Here is a 20,266-nt window from a genome sequence, read left to right on the forward strand (position 1 = left end):
TCGATATAATCAGTAAAAATTACTCTACTTATTTTCCTAACGTACTACACTACTACACATGACTCACAATCAGTTACTTAGTAATATGAATGGCAAATTGTATTATTGTGACAAAATCATTTAGATGCAGTACAGGTGCACAAAGTATTAATACACACAATACTTTGTCCTTAACAGCTTCACAATTTGTTGCATGCAACAAATTTCACACTCAAATATTTTTCTTTGCTGCACTTCTTATGGAGTTCTTCCATCAGCTTAACCGCTCTTTCAGCAATCATATTGGAGCGAGGGATGTCGAGAACAGAGCAATCCTCGTTCCAATGTGTTTTCAAGCATTTCAGTGCACCGTCACACTTAACATGATAAAACATATTTGTTAAAACCTAATTTACTGTTGGTACTGGTAGTCCGGTATAACCTTAAACTATTTCATAAAAATTGTTTTGGCTATTCAAGAGTACAAAATTGATGAGGATGATGCTTTTATGATATAAATAGTACCGGTACCATAAAGTTACTTCAAAATATCACGGTTCACTATGGTTAAACACTAGTTTTACTTACTTTGATTCCTTCAACAGCCAATAACAATTTTGGATATGCCTCCTCTGAGTATCTTTGGTCAGAAAAACATTGCTCTTGCCATCCATTAGCAATAAAGTGACATGGGATTTCTAATTTTCCTCTCCATTGCGGGATCAAGAAGTATGCAATTAAAATATAAATTGCTCGTGAATTCCATCTAGCATTGTGCAATAGGGTGGGCCGTTTTTGACTTTTTTTCGAAATTCAAAAACGGCTAGTCATAAAAAGTGGCACAAGCATGAAAAAATTACGTGTGCAAAATTTTATCAGTTTGGAGGTGCATCTTCTGCACCCGCAGGGGGGTCAAACTTTCAATTTTTTTAAAAAAAAGGGGAAATTTCACTTTCCGTTTTAACATAATTTTTTTTTACAATTTTTCTACTGGCTAGTTATAAATTGTAAGTGGGATGTACCCAGAACTTCCTATGTAAAGGCATGTTCGAAGCTTAAGGTTTACTGCCTCCGCATCGACGACCAAAATGCTGAATTTTCACCAATTTGCAATGCTATTTTGTCATTGCTCAATAAACAAACTTGTCGCAAAAGGGCGAGATGGTGTTAACGCTGTACGCTCATTTATGTTCTGTCCATTAACTTTGTAGGATGATGCGAACTGACAAACTATAAGACGTGGTCTTGCTTAAATTAAAAGCAATTGTAGCATACGTTTGATCAGTTGCAGCTATAAAACGCAACCTATAATTTACTTCAGAATAAAAGCAATATGATCTGCAGGTTCCGTAAATGGAATGCACTGTACAGTTCCACGTGAATTGTTATCATGATCTTGTTTACACAAATTTGTCATTTACAAACCATTAAACGTTCACTTGATAGGCTACTACAGAACCACATACAAGAGTAAACTTTGTTTGACAGCAATGTAACGATAAAAAAGAACTTGTGTTAACAAAAAAAAAACGAAATTGTGTCAAAAATACAACAAACAACAAGGTCTTTTAGCCAGTTCCCCAGATGATTGCTCAAATTTAGTTCTGGCTAAAGTCTAATGAATCATAAAATCTTGTTTCGACTGGAACCTAGGAATTTTTTTTCCTTATCTCTTTCAATGCTGTTCACCACATGTGATGAGCATCTGTTGTATGTGGCAGAGAAAACGTAGAAAACAACTGTTGTGAAGGCATCTTTGTTTTGATGTGCTCTTTTATCACATTGCTATCAACACCACGCATCGCTGGGGGCTCCGTAACTGGAATATTTTGCCGGTCTATCATCTCAAAGTAACGTTCGGAACTGAACTGCAATATTGACAGGGTGAATTTTTGCTGACGAGTGCTGTGAGATGATAATATTCTTGAATTGAAAATTCTTCTCCATCTTAGTTCCCTTACATACTCTTTGATATAACATATGATTGCAATCAAAATGTTTTCAGGATGGGCATAAAACGCATTCCTCTATATTACTTTGTTGAGGATATTGCGAGCTTTATTCGATAGCTTCTGAGCAGAGTGTAGAATTTAAAAAAATGTTTTTGGCCATTAGTGAAATTGCTTTCCTTTATAATGGCAAACCATACTGGAATATAAACATTCATAATATAGTCCACACGTTCCACCAATACAGCTGAGGCGTTAGATGCAACATATAAACGTAGAATTCTATTGGCTGTGTTCAACCATCTTGAGTGGTTCATCATACCTGGACTCCTATATGCAAAGCGAATTGATATATCTCCACTTTTCACTGTTCTGTGCATGTGTAGAAGATATTTTTGGTCAGTGCTGAGGTCATTTTCATCACTTTCAATCTCTGGTGCTGGAACTGCTTTATATGTTACAACATCTAGTTGTGTGACAGTGGCTAGCTGCTTTATAATGGGCCCAGAGAAGCTACCAGGTCTGCTAGTATTGCCATATCTTTTATAAGATGCCTAAGAGGCAATTCAGTACTATGGAGTAGGCATATTAACCATTGAAGTGGCTTTCGGAAACGATCTTTCAGGAGCTTTATCACGACGCCTTTTTGACCTGTGTTTATTGCGGTTCCATCGCATCCAATTGCCATTACATTGTCGTAGCTAATTGTATTGGATCCAAGATATTCAAGAATCCCGGTAGCTATTGACACACTACTGTAGATCCGTTGGCTGCAGTAAAATGACCAATGAAATGATAACTTGGCTCCTCAAGTAAAGTAATGTGTTCTTCAACTGCGAAACGTTTACGAAGTTGCCCACCAATTTCATCTTGTTTGATGGTTTAATCTTTTTGGCCATCAAAATATATGCTTTACAAATTTATGCACATGATAGGCCTACTTTCCATTTGAGTTGTAAACCTGATTTATTTTTTCTTTCCTCTCACTTTGCTTTTACCTATGACTGATTGACAACTCCCGCATCTTGTATAAATGATGAAGCAATAAGTGCTGCAGACCTATCTGAAATACCAGTACGATCGCATGATTCAGCAAATACTACTAAACTGGAAGTAACCTTGCTTTTTCTGGGGTTTTCCGAGGCAAAACTGGGTTGATAATCAAACTTTTCGCAGCGTTCTTCATTGCATAACAAAGTTTCTGAGCTTGAATAAGAAGTTAAAGGTGTTTTAACCAAAGCGCTACTTGTGCCTGCTCCGGGGTCTTCACGTAAAGAACGGAATTGTTCTGATCTTGCGAGGGTCCTCCGAAAACGTTTAAAATTAGATTTTGTGGCCGATTTATCATGTTTATCAATCACCATTATGCGAGTTGTTCTGTGATCAAGAAGGAACTGTTGTTCTGTAACAGGGACACGATTTTCCTGCGGTCAAGTACATTGCAGAAAATTGGAACACTTAGGCTACAACAACCGATTTCAAATATTTTTGCTTTGCAGATTCTTTCATTTGGTCCAAATTTTGCTGAAATTTAGGCCCACTTCTAGAATTTGACTTCAAAAGGTTATTCATTTTTTTTTGTAACTCTTTATCATAAATATGTAGGCTACTGATGTTCGTACCTCATTCGTATCATCCTACAAAGTTAATGGACAGAACATAAATGAGCGTACAGCGTTAACACCATCTCGCCCTTTTGCGACAAGTTTGTTTATTGAGCAATGACAAAATAGCATCTCAAATTGGTGAAAATTCAGCATTTTGGTCGTCGATGCGGGGGCAGTAAACCTAAAGCTTAGCTTCGAACATGCCTTTACATAGGAAAGTTCTGGGTACATCCCACTTACAATTTATAACTAGCCAGTAGAAAAATTATAAAAAAAATTATGTTAAAACGGAAAGTGAAATTTCCCCTTTCTTTTCGAAAAATTGAAAGTTTAACCCCCCTGCGGGTGCAGAAGATGCACCCCCAAACTGATGAAATTTTGCACACGTAATTTTTTCATGCTTGTGCCACTTTTTATGACTAGCCGTTTTTGAATTTCGAAAAAAAGTCAAAAACGGCCCACTCTATTGTGCAAAAAAGGTAGTTTTTTCCATTTTATTTGAGGAAAAACAAGATGCAACTGTAAGATTATGAATTTTAAATTGATTTATTAGAAGATGTACCTTTAGTAATCTCACAGCACAGCATGTTCAAATTTTAGCTCACCTTATAAAATTGAAAAGAACGACACAGCTCATATAAGAATTTGAAGTCATCTCTCCAACCAGGATTTTCATTGATGTTGACACAAACTTCTCCACTGTAATATCTCTGCAATTCTTCATATCTTTCGGAGATATCATCAATAAACTTGTAACTCAGAGTTGGTTTGGTGGAATGTTTGCTGACAAAAAAATCCAAGACATGCTTCAGAATTCTGTCCAGTATATGGTGTTGACAACATTGTGGTCGATCCAGTCCCATCTCTACCATTTTTGTTTGTAATTTCACCACTATACCATTTAGTCGACCAGTATTCACAGCGGTTGTGTCACAAATAATCATTTTGATACTGGATTAGGCTTCATATTCATTCAAAATTCGTTCCCATTCATTATAAATATCTTGAGCAGATCCACTTTTGCACTTTAGTATTCCAAGTTTGACCTCATTTGTTTCTCTTTGGAGGCAAGCCACCTGAAACTCCTCCCCAGACAACCTTTTTCCATCAAAATGGGGACAGTAATATTTTCCTTTTTTCAACAGCAACTTTATTTTATCCTTTTCGTTTTTCCAGCTCTTATAACACTACGCCACACGTCAAACTGCGATGGAGTAGGGAGAGTAATCCCTTCTTCATTCAGAGTGGAGCACACACCCGATGCTTTGTGCGTGAACAAAGAATGGCGAACCACCATTTTTGTTGCTGACAATGTTGACGATCTCTTCTTCTTTTTAAACCCAACTTCTTCTTCTTCTGACATTGGCCCTGTCACTTTCAGAATTGCCATCTTTGCTGGACAATTCAGCTATTGTTGAAGCAGGAGGAATTTGTAACTTTAGCCCTTTTGAAGGGTGTATTGCAGAGAGTGGGGAAGGTTTCAGAGTGGTGTAGCCAACTTTTCCACGTGACTCAATTTGCTTTTTGTAAAGCTCTTTATCTTCGTTAGACAGCCACTTTCCATCACTCTTAGTAATATCAAAAATGATAGGTAAGTCTTCTTTAAATTTTTCGTTTAGCCTTCGTTTAGATTTTTCGTATTGTGAAACCTACTTGTCTAAACGGGCAATGATTGCCTGTTTACTGAGAACTGGAAAACTAAATTTTTGCCCCAAATGGGTCAGTTCTTCTTTCATTGTTGCCATTCTTACTGTTTTTTAGCTTTTCAGCTTCCAGCAGCACATGATATCGACCTAAAACCTGGTGATTTGATGGCAGCCGAACACAGGTATTCAAATTCTCAACTCTTGGCAGGTCTCGTCGTTTGGTGTAGCTGGAGGAAGGTAGATTTGCAGCCCAAATTCCTTTGTCCTTGGATACAGCAGTATTCGATTTCAAAAACGACATATTTTTAAAAGTATGGTATAGGTTACAGGTAATTCCTATCAAAACTAAAAATGATAATCTTTATGCCATATAATTACGATATTAACTGCTCTGGACCACATTTACGACTAATTAACAATCTATAGGCCCATTATTCAATTTCGTAACAGTTGCATGGACAAGGATTAACGAAACATTGGTTCACCATGTTTATTACCATCAAAGTACATAAAGAATGAGCTACCGCACAAATAAAAAAGGAGTGGCAGAAATCTATCTCACTCATGATATGCAATCCAAAACAACCAGTTAAGCACCCCCAACTCCAAAACCCAATACCGGTAACTAAAAAAACTAACCCGATAACTAGGCTAACTTGAATTCAATTGCATGATAAATTGCATGATGTAGGCCCATTAAATAGACTAGGCTTTACTTTCAAGATTTTATGTACAGTACAACAAGCTGCTAATAATTAATAGATCAAATGATTTCAATTACTCTTTTAAATTATTAGCAACTTCCAATGCTATTAAAAACTCTTGTCTGGTCTAGCTTTATAGGCTATCAGTTCAGATATAAAGCACTAATGCGCTTTAATGACAAAAATATATCAAAATAAAGTAACAATAAACCTCCTCAGCATTCAAAATGAGCTTATTGACAAAAAAATTTACCGAAATCGCTTAAGAATTCTTGAAGTTGCACTAATTAAAAAATTTCCGCTAGAGGCGCTGTTGCAAAAAATAATGACAAAAAGAGTAAAATCTCAGAACCCTTTGACTTTTTTCGACATTTTTTTTTTCAAAATCTTCACCATACTGTGGGCCACCTTTTTAGTATGGTAAGGAGTCTGTAACAAGTTTAAACACTGTATGAGGAATAAAAAAGGAGAAAAATGTACCTAGGTGACGTCAGAAATATCAATTGGTGGGGGAGGTTTTTGAAAATTTTTCAAAAAAAAATTTCACATTCTTGGTACACATAAAAAAGTTTATCGATTCCCATAACAGGCAAAAAAATTTTTTTTTACTCATCACCCTAGTGCAGTGGTTCCCAACCTTTTTGTTGTCACGGACCCCTTTAGACAAATTATTAATTTTGCCGACCCCTACCTAAATTTTGACTGAAACTCAATTAACATACTATTGACTATTATAACAATTATGCTACTCAACTACTGTACTGTGTCATATTGCACTCCGCTATGACTCCTGCGGAAACTATCAGGCTAAACCAGCAGTGGTTCCAAACCTTTTTTTGGCTGTTACCCTAATTTCCACCCTGAAGTGAGCCAATTACCCCCACGATCAATTTTCAAAAATAAAAGTGTTTATTGCTATCAGGGATTTGCTATGTGTTTCAAAGGGCTAACTATGACAATCAAAATGCAATACAATACTGAATACAAGATAAAAATGCGTGGTAAACATTGAATGGGAAGGTTGGGCCTGGACTTCAGCTGCCAGCTTTGTGATCCTGGTCTTTGTGGTACTGAGGGCGATTCTTGCGCCGCTTTCGACATCCAGGCGATTGCGCTTTTTTGTCTTCATTCCCAAGACAGTTGAAAATCTTTGTTCATGACCATACATTGTTGAAAAAGATGTCAGAATATTTAATACCTGTGTCGCTAATGTTGGTGTGTCCTGGAGTCTGCTAAACCAGAAGGGTTCCAACATTTCCCCCTTGAAATCAAGTTTCAACTCCTCGTTAAGTTGGAGAGTGATAAATTCTTCTTTAGTCGGAAAGTCGTCATCATCCACCTGGCTGCCATCACACGTGAAGGTCTCAGTGTACCATTGGAGACTAGCCGTGTCCAAATCCATCTTCTTAGCTAGCTGGCCTAAGTGGTCAGCTATGTCCTCCTTCAACGCTGCTGTCAAATCAAGTCCATTGCCTTCGAGGTAGGCTACATGTCAAGCGTGTGAAACTGTTCCTTTTCCAACTCGTTTTGTTCCACAATTTAACCTTTGAGATAAATGCTGCTACGTTACTTTGGTGTCGATCACAATTAGCTACATTCTTGCCTTAATTTAAAAGATTGCCTTTGTTCAATTCACCAAAGATATCAGCCAGATACCGTACTAGATAGCACAGCTGGGAAATCCACTGTTGGTTAGAGAAGTATTCAGCCAAGTCGGACTTCTCTTTTATCCAAAAAACATGGGCAGCCTCACGAAGTTCGACCAGACGGGTTATCACTTTGCCATGAGACAGCCATCGTAAGTTACTTGTGGTACAGTAATCGGTAAGGCGATCTGTGTGGTACAGTAATGCTTCGTATCTTTCTTCCATCTTCTTGCACAGTTTCTTGAAAAGACGGCTGTTCAATTCTTTCGCTTTTATAAAGTTCACAACCTTCACTTGCTTCACTGTTTCTAAATCGGGTCTCGTTACCCCCCAAAAACAGGAAAATTACCTCCCGGGGATAATTTACCCCCAGGTTGGGAACCACTGGGCTAAACAGTTGCTCAAATAAGAAAATTAATGAATTGTTCAAGAAATGGCAGCAGCATTTTAATATTAAGGTGACCCAAAGTGCTATGCCGAAACTTTTTCAACGTAAGCAAACTTAATGAGAAGGTTGCTGTTGCCTTTCCTGAACTAAACGACTGAACTGTGGTTGAGTTTTTGACAATGCAACACGCATGTCATCTTCAACGTCCAGGCGATTTGTAATCGACATGCGTTGTGGTAGATGTAGTTTAAGGTCAATGTAGCCTACACACTATAGGCAGCAGCATAGATTTATTTTAATACATACCGGTAGGCTACAGTTTATTCTCGCGGGCTTGAGCTTGACACATTTGCATTTAAAGAGAGAAATGAAAGTAAAAAGATCGCTTTTCGTTTTTTTCCAAAATTCGTCAAGGTAATCACGGACCCCAAATGCTTTCTCACGAACCCCCAAGGGGTCCGCGAACCCCAGGTTGGGAACCACTGCCCTAGTGGTTAGCTAAATCACACCTGCTTGATTCAACACCATATTTATGCTTGTGTCTGAAACTTTATCTTACCATTGGTGTTTCAATTGCGAGCTGTGAAAGGAGTTTCTCAAAGCTCAAAATGATAAAGTCGTATTTACGTTCTACCATGAATGATAATCGGCTATCAGCTCTATCGATTCTTTCTATAGAAAGAGACTACGTTCAAAAATTTGATTTTGAAGATATTATCGCTGATTTTACTTCGGCGAAAGCTCGAAAAGTTCAATTTTGAGGCGGCTATTGATCTTTTATTTGCCTAATACATTTGTTGTCCATTTTTTGTCTTTTATTTTTGGCCTTAGCGCTGAGACAGTGAGGCTTCTTTCTCAAGCAATATAGAACTTCTGAGGCGCGGCACATTATTTGTAATTATTTTAATTGAAAACATTGCTTTAACATGAAACTATTTCAAAATTTGCTGCAGTCTACTTAGGGCGGCATTTTCAACGAAAGCCAGGGGCGGCAGCATATGCTCCTACGCCACTGAGTGGCACTACTGGTCTGACTATGAAGAAACTACTGCTGAGATCGAGAAAATGAATCGTGATTATAACAACAGATTTATGACGTAATAAATGTTACTAAGAATGGAACAACAGACGGAGTACAGGCTACAGCTATCCAACATCACGCAAGAAGCAACTCGAGCTTTTTAGCTGTTGTTCTATCCTTAAATTTTTTAAGGTGTGCTAACTGTCTCTTTGTAAATCATTTTCTTGTTTTACATTTTATTTATTTTTGCATTACTTAATTTCTCGTGCTGTATGCACTGTGCAGCCTCATTTTGCCGCCCCCTTGCAGCCTGCCGCCCCTGGCGCAGAGCCAGAACCGCCAGGTGGCTGCTACTACGCCACTGAATGGGGATTTGTTTTGTTTGTTTTTGTTTGTTTTATTATCTTTATCCTGCATTGCAGGAAAGCGGACTTGAGCGCTATGCATCGGTGTACGCCTTCCGACCTACACCTGACCCACGATGCAGCTGACTGCAACGTCTGTTTCCGGTTGTCAACTCTACTTATGACTTAAATTTGGTACTACCCATTACTCGAAATCGATCACTGGGTAGAGGCAATTATCGTAAAGTTTCTTGCACAGAGAAACAACAGCAAGTGCTGGTGGCTGGAGTCGAACATGCAGGCTCTCGACTGTGAGCCCAACCTGCATGTTCGACTCCAGCCACCCGCACTTGCTGTTGTTTCTCTGGGCAAGAAACTTAACGATAATTGCCTCTACCTATAGTGATCGATTTCGAGTAATGGGTAATACCAAATTTAAGTCATAAGTAGAGTAGACAACCGGAAACTGACATTGCCGTCGGCTGCAGCGTGGGTCAGGTGTATGTCGGAAGGCGTACACCGATGCATAGCGCTCAAGTCCGCTTTCCCGCAGTGCAGGATAAAGATAAACAAACAAACAAACAAACTCGGCCACTGCTGCTGCTGGATACTTTTCACGCTACTAATGCTTGGACAAAGACAACACATGTCATTAGCATACAGTAAATAATGTTGATTGAATTACCAATAAAACAACTGGCCTTAATGTTGTATGAGTGTGAGAATACCGAAGACATAAATAAACCATCAGTTTGCTGTATTTCATCTCTCTCACTTAAGGAACCTTTGATGATGTTATTAATAATAAGTAAATTTGACATGAATCCGTTGGCGGCTGCGATGGCCGAGTGGTTAAGGCGTTAGACTTGAAATCTAATGGGATCTTCCCGCGTAGGTTCGAACCCTACTCGCAGCGATTTTTGTTTGTAACTAACGATTGGTTCCTTTTTTTTTTTGCATATTTCGAGGCCAACTTTTGTGAGGCAGGTTCTATTTTGTATTTTACCACATTCATAAATCTAAGGTTAGCTTTCATCGCTTTCATATCCTAATCATTTTCTTAAATTTTATTCATCACATTTCAGTGGAAGTTTGGAAGAAAGTTTTGGTTGGTTTTGTTCTTTAACCTCGGACAAAGATTGCCAATTGTTTTTGAAATTTCCAGCCCGATTTCCAGCAAAAACTAGGTCTAATCTCTTAATTATAAAATTGCCCCGAACTAGGCCACCATGCCGGTTATCGAAGGAATTCACGATCTCGTTTATTTTATTCTGTATCAGTGGCTTCTTATATTTCATACTGTAACTTTCTTATCTCAACTTGTGCAATGTGCCCGCGTATGTTGCTTTTAGCGATGATGGTCAGAAATAAAATTTAACCATAACGTTTTCGAAGCAAAAATTCGCTGCGAGCAGGATTCGAACCTGCGCGGGAATATCCCATTGGATTTCGAGTCCAACGCCTTAACCACTCGGCCATCGCAGCGCCGCCGAAGCAATGAGCTTTGTATGATAATATTGCTGACTTTTCTTTTCAAAGGACATACTGCACTCAGTGCACTGTATTTTGTTTGGTAGCCACTTTATTTAACAAGTCGAAATTCTGCCACTAAAAATGACTAGACTGAAACCGGCAACCAATCATAAGCTACGGTTTAAGTGACGTAAAAATGGCGAAAAGAAGATGTTACAAAGCAAATTAAGTGATGGATTTTTTGTCAACTGGTTGGCTTAGGTGTTAGGGTTAAGGCTAGAAAGTAGTCATCTCATTGACGCGAGTTCGATTCCCACCACTGCTATTGCTCTTTTTCTTCTGTAATTACCAAATAAAGTTCAAAACAAGCATTAACTCTCTGGATGAGTGCTCGAAGGATCACAATTGGACGGTAGCCTCTTATAACATGTTCTGATTGGTTGGCGGTTGCATTGTACGGTAGTCATTCGCAGTGGCAGAATTTCGACTTGTTAAAGTGGCTACCATTTTGTTTCGTTTCTGAAGCATCATTTGGGTTATGTCAGCACTTAGCAACGAATTTTGTTTAGTCGCAATGATGAGCAGCTGTTTCTTGTTACTCTCATAGCAAATATAATTTAGAAAAAAAATTATTTGATGGAAACGCACACGGCACACTTCATATTTGACTAAATTGATCAAAACTGAACTTTCGTAGAAATTTGAGTTGCAAGTTTCGGCTAAAAATTGAAGTTACCCTGCGTATTAAAAAAAATTATCACATAGACCGTGAGATAGCACTGGTCAAGCAATGTTAACTTAAATAGGAATAAATATCTTGTTATTTTTTAACCGCGTTAAGCTATTCTAAAACCAAAATTAATTAGGGGAAAGGAAGGTAATTTGATTGGGTAATTTTGAAAATACAGTAGCCCATAATTAGCCTACATTTAAATCGCCTTAAAGTGCCCCTGACAGGTTGGATCCAAGTATAGTAACTTTTTAAAGCATTTCCTAGCGCAGAATTATACTTAGCGAACTTTTTAATCTTAACCTCGTAGCTCGACTGGTTAGGGCGTAATTTATATCAAACGACTGTTCCGCAGCGCCACCACAGGCGAAACTCATATTTCACTGCTCTGGGACGACTTTGGTGGTATTACGTCATCCTAAGTGGGCGTCGTTAACGACGGATGAAACAAACGCTTCCTAGATGTAATTGGTGGATCACAGTTTGGTCGGAGTTGGTACAAACGGTTGCTTTTTTCAAGGATTTATTGTTTTTTGCAGTTTAATAAAACTGTACTGGATACGTTCCTACAAAACCTAAAATATACTTGAAGTGAAAAATGAAGAAATTTACGAATCATCATTCATATTTAATTCATCATCACTATTCAAAAATAAATAAAAGTTCTCTCTCTCTCATCATGTGCCTTCAGTTGGCCATTGAAATCCGGTGTAACGGCCATCTGGATCTAGAAAATTGTTTCGGATTCACTAAACAATGCATGACGGCAGCACAATCCGATTGTTGCTTCCGAGAGCATCAAACTGCAAGCAGTGAGCTTTGCGCAATGCAAGTTGTCAGTGCCAGTGTTAACAAAATCTTAATTATACAGTCACGTACATAGCAGAGTCTATACATGTAAAAGCCTACTTTACCCGTGCAAGGGCACGTTTTTGTATGGTATGGCAGATTTTTTCAAAATGTATAAAGTTCGCTCAAGCCCATTTTTACTTGAGTGGTATTAACAAAATCATCTTTATTGAAGTGAAGAGAACATAATGCGACTAGTTTTGTATGGCCCATCCCACTTTCGAACACTTGAAGAAAACTTTGACCATTTTCTTCTCAGCACCTTGTTTTGTGGGAAAGCGTGAAAAGAGAGCACAGCACGGTCTTTGTCACTGACACTGTCACATAAACAGCAATTTGTAGGCATTGCCTCAACCATAAATTAAAGGTAGGCTACTGTTTGGGAGATACTATTGTTACACTGCAATGGCTATAGCCAGATTACGACAAATAAAAAAGTATCAAAATTGTAGCCCTATGAAACTGCAATTTTAATTGAACTGAGATGCTGTTTGATAAAAATAAACTCAACCGATTTGATCGAAACCTGATAGTAATAATAAGTTCACTTTTTCATTTCGGTAATTCTTAATTTGCACATGCTTTAGACCAACAGAGCCCCACACATTCACGTTTTGCAGTAGCCGTACTATACTTTACCAAGTCACCACAGAGAAAGAATGTATTCTTCCCGCTTACTGTGACGTCACAGCGGTGTTGCCGTTTTTATTTTCGTAATTGACTGATTGCCAGATTCGCCGAAAGTAAACGAAAGTTTGCAAGCGTGTAACTTAGTAACCTGTTGATATTTTTTACGATTTGCTGGTCAGTAAAGTTTGTTAGTGTCATTATTTTTGTATCTTAGGTAAATTTACCGAATTTATTTACCTGCCAGAGGCACTTTAAAATTATTTCACTTGTAACTTTTATAAAACTTTTGGAAAGTGAAATTGATTGAACAAAGTTTATTTGAACAAAAGTAGTAGCCTATGTCTGTACTGTATTTTATTATACAATAAAACTTGGATAACTCGATCGTCACCTCAGGGGGAACAGAAAAAGTGACGACTTACGCGAACTGACGACCACTGCAAACAGCTAAATTTTGCCATTGTTTCGCGTCGCATTAATTTCATGGTGCTCCGCAAACTAATTAAATGCGATAGTGGTAAAGTGAGACGAAGAGGAAAGCGAGAAAAGAATTTAATTACGGTAGGCTACACAATAAAGTACTTATAGGCTACAGTAATATTCAGCTTAACTGAAGAACACAGATATTTTTGACTGCGTTTCGCTTGCAAGTGTCTTGTCAACCAAGTAGTCATGCATTTTTGATAGCGAGCTTGCGAATCTCACCACTTAGCGCAGTAATTTCTTCTCGAAAAGATCTGTAAATGCCACGTCAGCATTTGGGTGGATGACAACTTAGACGAATTTTACGTCCCAGGGGAAGAAAAACATTGACGACATAATCGAATTGACGAATTATGCGATGACCACTTAACCGAACTTGATTGTGTACAAAAGATAGGTTTTCTGCCGGGACCTGGCAATCATTGACGACTTGAGCAAACTGACGAGTTTTCCGAAGACGAGTTATCCAAGTTCTACTCTATTTAATTAAATCTCTATTTCTATTTACTTTTTTCTGGATCCGCATGTTCACACTGAGCCGGTTTCCTGCACTTTTCATTTTTCTGAGTCTTTTCTGACATCACAACCAAGTTTTGGAATGCGAGACTCTCATAGTAAAAGCATTGGGAAACTTGTCACTTTTTGAATTTCTTTTGTGTTAAATCGCCCTTGTTGCTCTTGCAAGTGTTAAAAATAAATATCGAATGCGCGTTAACTATCGCACTGCTTTTTTATGCAAGCAACGAAATCATTATTCGTTTTTCACTGATCGATATTTAGGAATACTGCTGAATCAATTTTTGTTGTTCACTTACTTCGTCGTCAAAACGAATTTACGAGATTTAGTTTTCGGATAACTATCCGATCTAGTCTCCTTCCGGTTTTCGAACTTTGAAGGATTAAGGAAAATTTTGCGGCAACACAGTTCAGAAAAACTATGCCAGTGAGAGTCGTAAACAGTGTTGCCAACCTTACGGTTTTCCGCAAGTTTGGGCTTGTTTTTTGGCCAGTCAAACTTTTTTAAACTTGGTTTGACACTGAAAATGCGAGGTTTTTATTGTAGTCAACACTGTATCCTTTTTTTCAAGATAATTATTGCTTGGAATGGCGTAAACAAATGTCATTGTTGAAATAAACGTGATGTATGGACTGCAAAGGTTGTATTGAAAATTTTGAACTGCTAAACTGCGTGCTTTATGCTAATTGGTATTGGTTGCAAATTATTGGGCTTGTTTTTGTGTTGATTTGCCTGTTTTTGGCTTGTTTTTTTTAGATTTACTTGCTTGTTTTCAAAAAACAATATGGCATCACTGGTAATGAAATACGCAAATACAATATTTTTAGTAATTGCTATTCGTTGCTTTTTTTAAGTATCGATAACGGAAAGTCTTTGCGTTTTTTGGCACTATCGAATAGTGAAATAGTCATTGCTTTTAAACTAACGACTTCCAACCCTAACACCTAGGCTACATCAAGTAAATGTTGAGAATAGACTCGCCAGAGGCGCCGGAAGCGGGGGGAGGGGGGAGAGCAGGGGGGCGGATGCTCCCCCTGCCCTCAATTTTTCTGTGGATGGGGAAGAGGGGGCAATGGTGCCCTTTTAAGGTCATGCAATCTACTGCATATTTTGCAATATAACATTTCTGCTACCGGTATTCGCTTTTAGCCTAATTATATTCTTTTATTTTTGCCTGAAAAGAATATTCACGACACAAAATTCTGTATCACAGTAGGTTACATCATTATAGTTTGATGCCCTTCCGTGCCATTGTTCTTTGTACACCGGACACTTGTATCATTACTCGAAAATGAGCTGATAGATGAGCATTAGCTGTATCTTATCTTAAAACTTAAAAAATAAGGCCTTTCATCAACAAAAGTGCTCTTTTTTTATAATCCTGCCCCCCCCCCCCCCCAGTCAAAAGTTGTTCCGGCGCCCCTGAGACTCGCCTCCAGCAAATAAGTTAATTATTTGTTTAAATTTGGGTTGTAGCGTTTGATTAACACTGCTTCCTGAATTTTGGTGTCAAGTTGGGATTTGCCTTTGCGTAAATTTTAAATGAGTCAGCGGAGAATTTCAATCTGTACAAAAAGAACACTCCATGATATGGTCTTTGATGGCACTTTTAAAGTTCAGATGCTCTCGTGGTCAAAAGTCTGGTGGACATACCGATGTACCGTACGTCAATGCCGAATCACACGGACATGTAAAACTGTAGGCCTATACGAAATTTGAGCGGAGAGACGAAGGCGTCTGGGACTTTAGTTCAAAATGCGAACCAATTTTGAATGCTTTGTAAGTATATATGAAAAACGTCCACAGCAAATTTACTGTTTACAAAATTAGTGTTTTGTTTCAAACTGTTTTGGTGCTAGTTGTTGTTTTCGCACTTATTTGTGTTGGCAAACAGAAAGCTAATTCTATTTTGTCATACATGAGGAAAAAGTCGAGATCTATAGAAGGTTGCAAGAGTAGACGTGGGAATGAGGATGCTCCTGAAGGTGTTATTAGCATGGAGTTCACTAGGCCAACTTGTAGCCTAATATGATTGAGAGAACAAATCCTGATGTATCGACAACCGGTGGGTTGTGGCCCGTGAGTGCCTTTAAATAAATAATCAAAGGGATGGGTATTGGCCTATTGTCACTGTCAATATTGTTGGAAATCACTCGGCCGACATTTCTGAATTAGCCCCCCCCTTAAAAAATTTTCTGGGTGCGCTACTGTAGGTTTGCAGACCTTTCTAACTTCTTTGCTTTGTTGACTGAAAACTTATTCTCAGAGAGGGAAACTACCTCGTTGTCACATGACTTCCATTCAAGCTAGTCAAGCTTATCCACTCAAGCTTGACCGCTATGATTTCACTCTGTGTGGTGCTGCGAATTTCCGTGCGCCTAAACGTCAGCGTCAAACAAACCAAGTCGAAGTCATGTGACAATGACATAGTTTGTCAGTTTGGCAATGGTAACATTCATCGTTTAGGTACAGTTTGGAACCATGCCAGGGATATCTAAAGAAGGGGATACGAAGGCTTTTATTACGTCTGACAATAGAAGGGCTTTTGTTTATCGTAAATAATCTGTGTTTATCGTAAAATGACAATTGGCACCGATAGTAGTTTAATAAATCCTGTTATGATAACTTGCATTGCGCTATTAGCATCAGGCCTGGATATTCACAGCATGCTCATGGTTGCTTGTTAATTCAACTACTCATATACTTGCTTTACATCTAGCCTACTGTAAAGGCTTTGTTAAAAAAAAACAGCTTACTGGTAACTTTTCAACTGTCTTTGTAGACAAGTATTCTTTGAATATGCTCTACGTAACATTTGCTAACTGTCTTCTGTAGCTCATTGTACCAGCTGCACTACAAAACTTTCTACGATTTTAGAAAGAAACACATGTTTAAAGCACTACAAGTTACCGCCCAGGTAGTGTCATGAGAATAAGGCAATCGCTACGAGCCTTCATATCCCCTTCTCTAGATATCCCTGAACCATGCCCCTAGACTCTGAGTTACCATATTGGCGATTTTATCGCCAAATTTAAAAAAATTGCCGATTTTCAAAGGTGTTTGACTAGGCTACATATTAATTAGGGTTTGGCTCTGTTTTAACTATTTTTTAGAACCGATTTGAATTAATTAATTATGTTTGGCGATTACCTAACCTACAGTAATGTTTGCAGCCAATTCACAAATTCATTTTTTTGTCGTAATACAGAAGAAACGATATTGTGAAAATAAAATATAGCAAAAAAAAAGGGAAAGGTTGTCAAACTGCAGAACGATGGCATCAAACAACAATCACAAAAACATATTAGACCTAACACACATCTTCTTGAGTAGGCTAAACGCAGTGATGTACACGCATACAAAAAATATTGACGCCGTCAGCGTAAACGCAAACGTTCGAAAAACTATACGCCGTATGCATCAACGTAGGCTAACTTGTAAAAAAAGTTGGCGGCGTCAGCGTCAGCACATACACTAGCGTAAACTCATTCTGTTTGCTAGGTGCCAAACATTCACACGGTATAAACCACTCGAAACAAACAAGTTTTATTTTGAATTTCCACGAAGAAACACAAGCATCTGAAAGTGTTCATCTGACATTTTGCTGCGTTTTGGTTTCAATTTGCCTTTGCCCATTGAAAACATTCTTTCAACTGCAGCGCTGGAAGGTAGGCTATTGGCGTGTTGTAGCGAAAAAAAAAGTACAGTAAAAAGTATGCGTTGACGCTATGCGCTATAAAACCGCGAAAACTTTACGGCGTAGCCTCAAGCGACAACTATCCGAAAAATGTGGCCGTAAGTGTTAGCGTAAACAAAAAGTCTACGCCGCAAGTTTACGGCGTAGAATTTGCGGCGAAAACGTAGGCCTACATCTCTGGCTAAACGTTTGGGCTGCAGTAGTAAGTTTGGCAGATGAATCTGATCCGCACTCCGCAGCACCACCACTTTTATAACTCACCAGCCTCCACTGTCTGACCCAGTGCTGTATTCGAGGGTATACGGCGGTATACGCACAGGGCCTCCGAGAGAAATCAGCACTGGTCGGGAAACAATACGAAAAATGGGCCCCATAATATTTTTTAGCAAATATACACAACTAGTTTGTATCTTGCGTTGCATGTTCGTGTTAAGCTGAAATTAGCCTGCTTTCCTCAGCATGAAAATAACTTCGTTCAATGTAAAAATCATCAATAAGCTTAATCACTGGATTACACTTGCAGCAAAAATGCCATTGAGGCAAACTATTTTGTCTAGAAAGCTTTGTAAACACACAATAAGCCTACAGGCAACGAAAATAGTTCAACCAAGCATTTAGTTCAGGAGTGTCCAAACTTTTTTCCCACGCGAGCCAGATTTGATAATAAGTGTGCGCGGGCCAACAGCCACAATAATTTTTCGGAAAACTGCAAGTTGAACTTATATGATTTTTGTGTGTCTGCAGGCCAAAAATAACACATTGTACAACGACAGGCGCGGGCCATACAAAAACGTCTCGTGGGCCGGAGTTGGCGCGCAGGCCGGACTTTGAACATCCTTGATTTAATTCAACCCTTTCTGGACTTTTTGCAATGCAAAGCTACGGATCACACCATCAAATGATAAAATTTTGCGACGTCTGAATTGATGCACAACATGTAGCCTATAGTTAGGCTTTTCAATCGGTTTTGAGTCATAGGCCTACTGGAGCTCACACAATTCTTTACAAATTTCAGTAAGTGCTAAAACCATGTTCTCAAAGCGGAACCGTTGGAGGTATACCTACCGGAACACACAAAAAGTCATAACAAAACTATTTGGAAAAACCTTTCGAAGGTTGCAATCAATGATTTCTTGTGTAGAGATTATGGGGTTGTTCGTTCTGGTTTGCAACTGAAGTTTGCTGTGTGGCTTTCTGTCAAAAGTACCAACTCATCCAAAATGTCTTGAAAAATGTCATTGTTGTAGCCTACAAATGGTTTAAATTTGTCCACATGCCCGCAAATGCACAGCAGACATACGATGAAATTTTCATGGAACTTCAAACTCATCGACGATAAGTTTGAGTTTGTTGATACATTTGTCAATTCCAACAACTATCGAATCCTTTGCAATGGACGGTAGAATACATTTCCTTCGAATGATTCAGCTAGTTAAGTGGAGTTATAAAAGCGTTCTGTCCTCAGGAAAAGAAAATCCTTTTCTTTTAAATTTGTAATTGCCACTGCAACTTTAGCTTGTGAGTAGTAGCCTACTCCATCCAGCTTTCTCTTACTTAGATTACATCTTCCTTTAATTTCATTAAATTCATCAGTAAATCTTGTTTAGGACCGTAATCCACATAATGCAAAGCAGTCACAAATTTTAAAACTGCTAGTTGTAGCCTACTTCAGCATTGACTCAGCTTCCGATCAAGCTCTTGTTGGTTCCAACTTGATGCATTTAACAAACGTCTTTAGAGCTTCAATTTCAAAATGGTAATGTAAAGCATTGGGTTTGACTGCACCACACCTTGATTACCCTCTCGAAGTCAATTTTCTTTGCAAGATGATAGGACAGCTTTCTTTAGACTTTTCAGAATTTTTCTTCTGACTGGGCTATAACTTTAAAGATGCCACAAGCTTACAGATAGTTTCTCAATTATTCCAAAAATGATAAGACATTTGAACAACACTGTCTGTAGGCAACATTATGAATTCCAACTTTATTTAAGCAACAACAACTATAACCAAAAAACTCAAATAAAAAAAAACTCACTACCTTCCAAAATCACATCATGAGAAGCATGACCAACAAAAGGCTACTTGACCACACGAAAACAGAAGATCTTTTAACTATGACAAAATTACATCCAATTGCAGCAATAATAAAATCAAAAGTTTTAAAACTGTTCGGCCACACTAAAAGATCACAATTCGGAATCAGCAAAGTTTGCACAGAAGGAAAAGTAGAAGGAAAAAGAAAACGTGGCAGACAACCAAAACGATGGCAAGACAACATCCAATCATGGACCGGACTCAACTTGGCGACACTTGGCGAGCTGGCTAAAATCGCCACTCTTAGAAGCAAATAACTCATGTTGATGCGCAATCTGCTGCAGACGGAGATGATGATGATGATCCATAAACAAAAAATATACAGGATTTACTTTCTTTAATCGTGCTTGGACTAATACCTTTAACTTTCCCAGATAACTTATGTTGGATAGCCTACAACATCTTATGCCTGGCCAACGCAGATTTTGAAGTTAAGGTTCAGTTGTCAAGCAAAAATAGTTTCCGCTTAGCTAAAACAGCACCAGTTTTCAAGTTGAAACTATCAATA

The 20,266-nt window shown here is 38.4% G+C and overlaps 2 non-coding genes across 2 annotated transcripts; one reads left to right on the top strand and one right to left on the bottom strand.

Annotated features, from left to right (window-relative positions):
* Window positions 1-10,118: 10,118 nt before the first annotated feature.
* Window positions 10,119-10,200, top strand: Trnas-uga (transfer RNA serine (anticodon UGA)). The gene has a single exon. It is a non-coding gene; the product is annotated as a tRNA-Ser (tRNA).
* A 487-nt stretch (window positions 10,201-10,687) lies between these two features.
* Trnas-cga (transfer RNA serine (anticodon CGA)) lies at window positions 10,688-10,769 on the bottom strand. Its single transcript has one exon. It is a non-coding gene; the product is annotated as a tRNA-Ser (tRNA).
* Window positions 10,770-20,266: the final 9,497 nt, after the last annotated feature.

This window comes from Aplidium turbinatum, chromosome 9, assembly GCF_918807975.1.
Source record: "Aplidium turbinatum chromosome 9, kaAplTurb1.1, whole genome shotgun sequence".
NCBI lineage: Eukaryota > Metazoa > Chordata > Ascidiacea > Aplousobranchia > Polyclinidae > Aplidium > Aplidium turbinatum.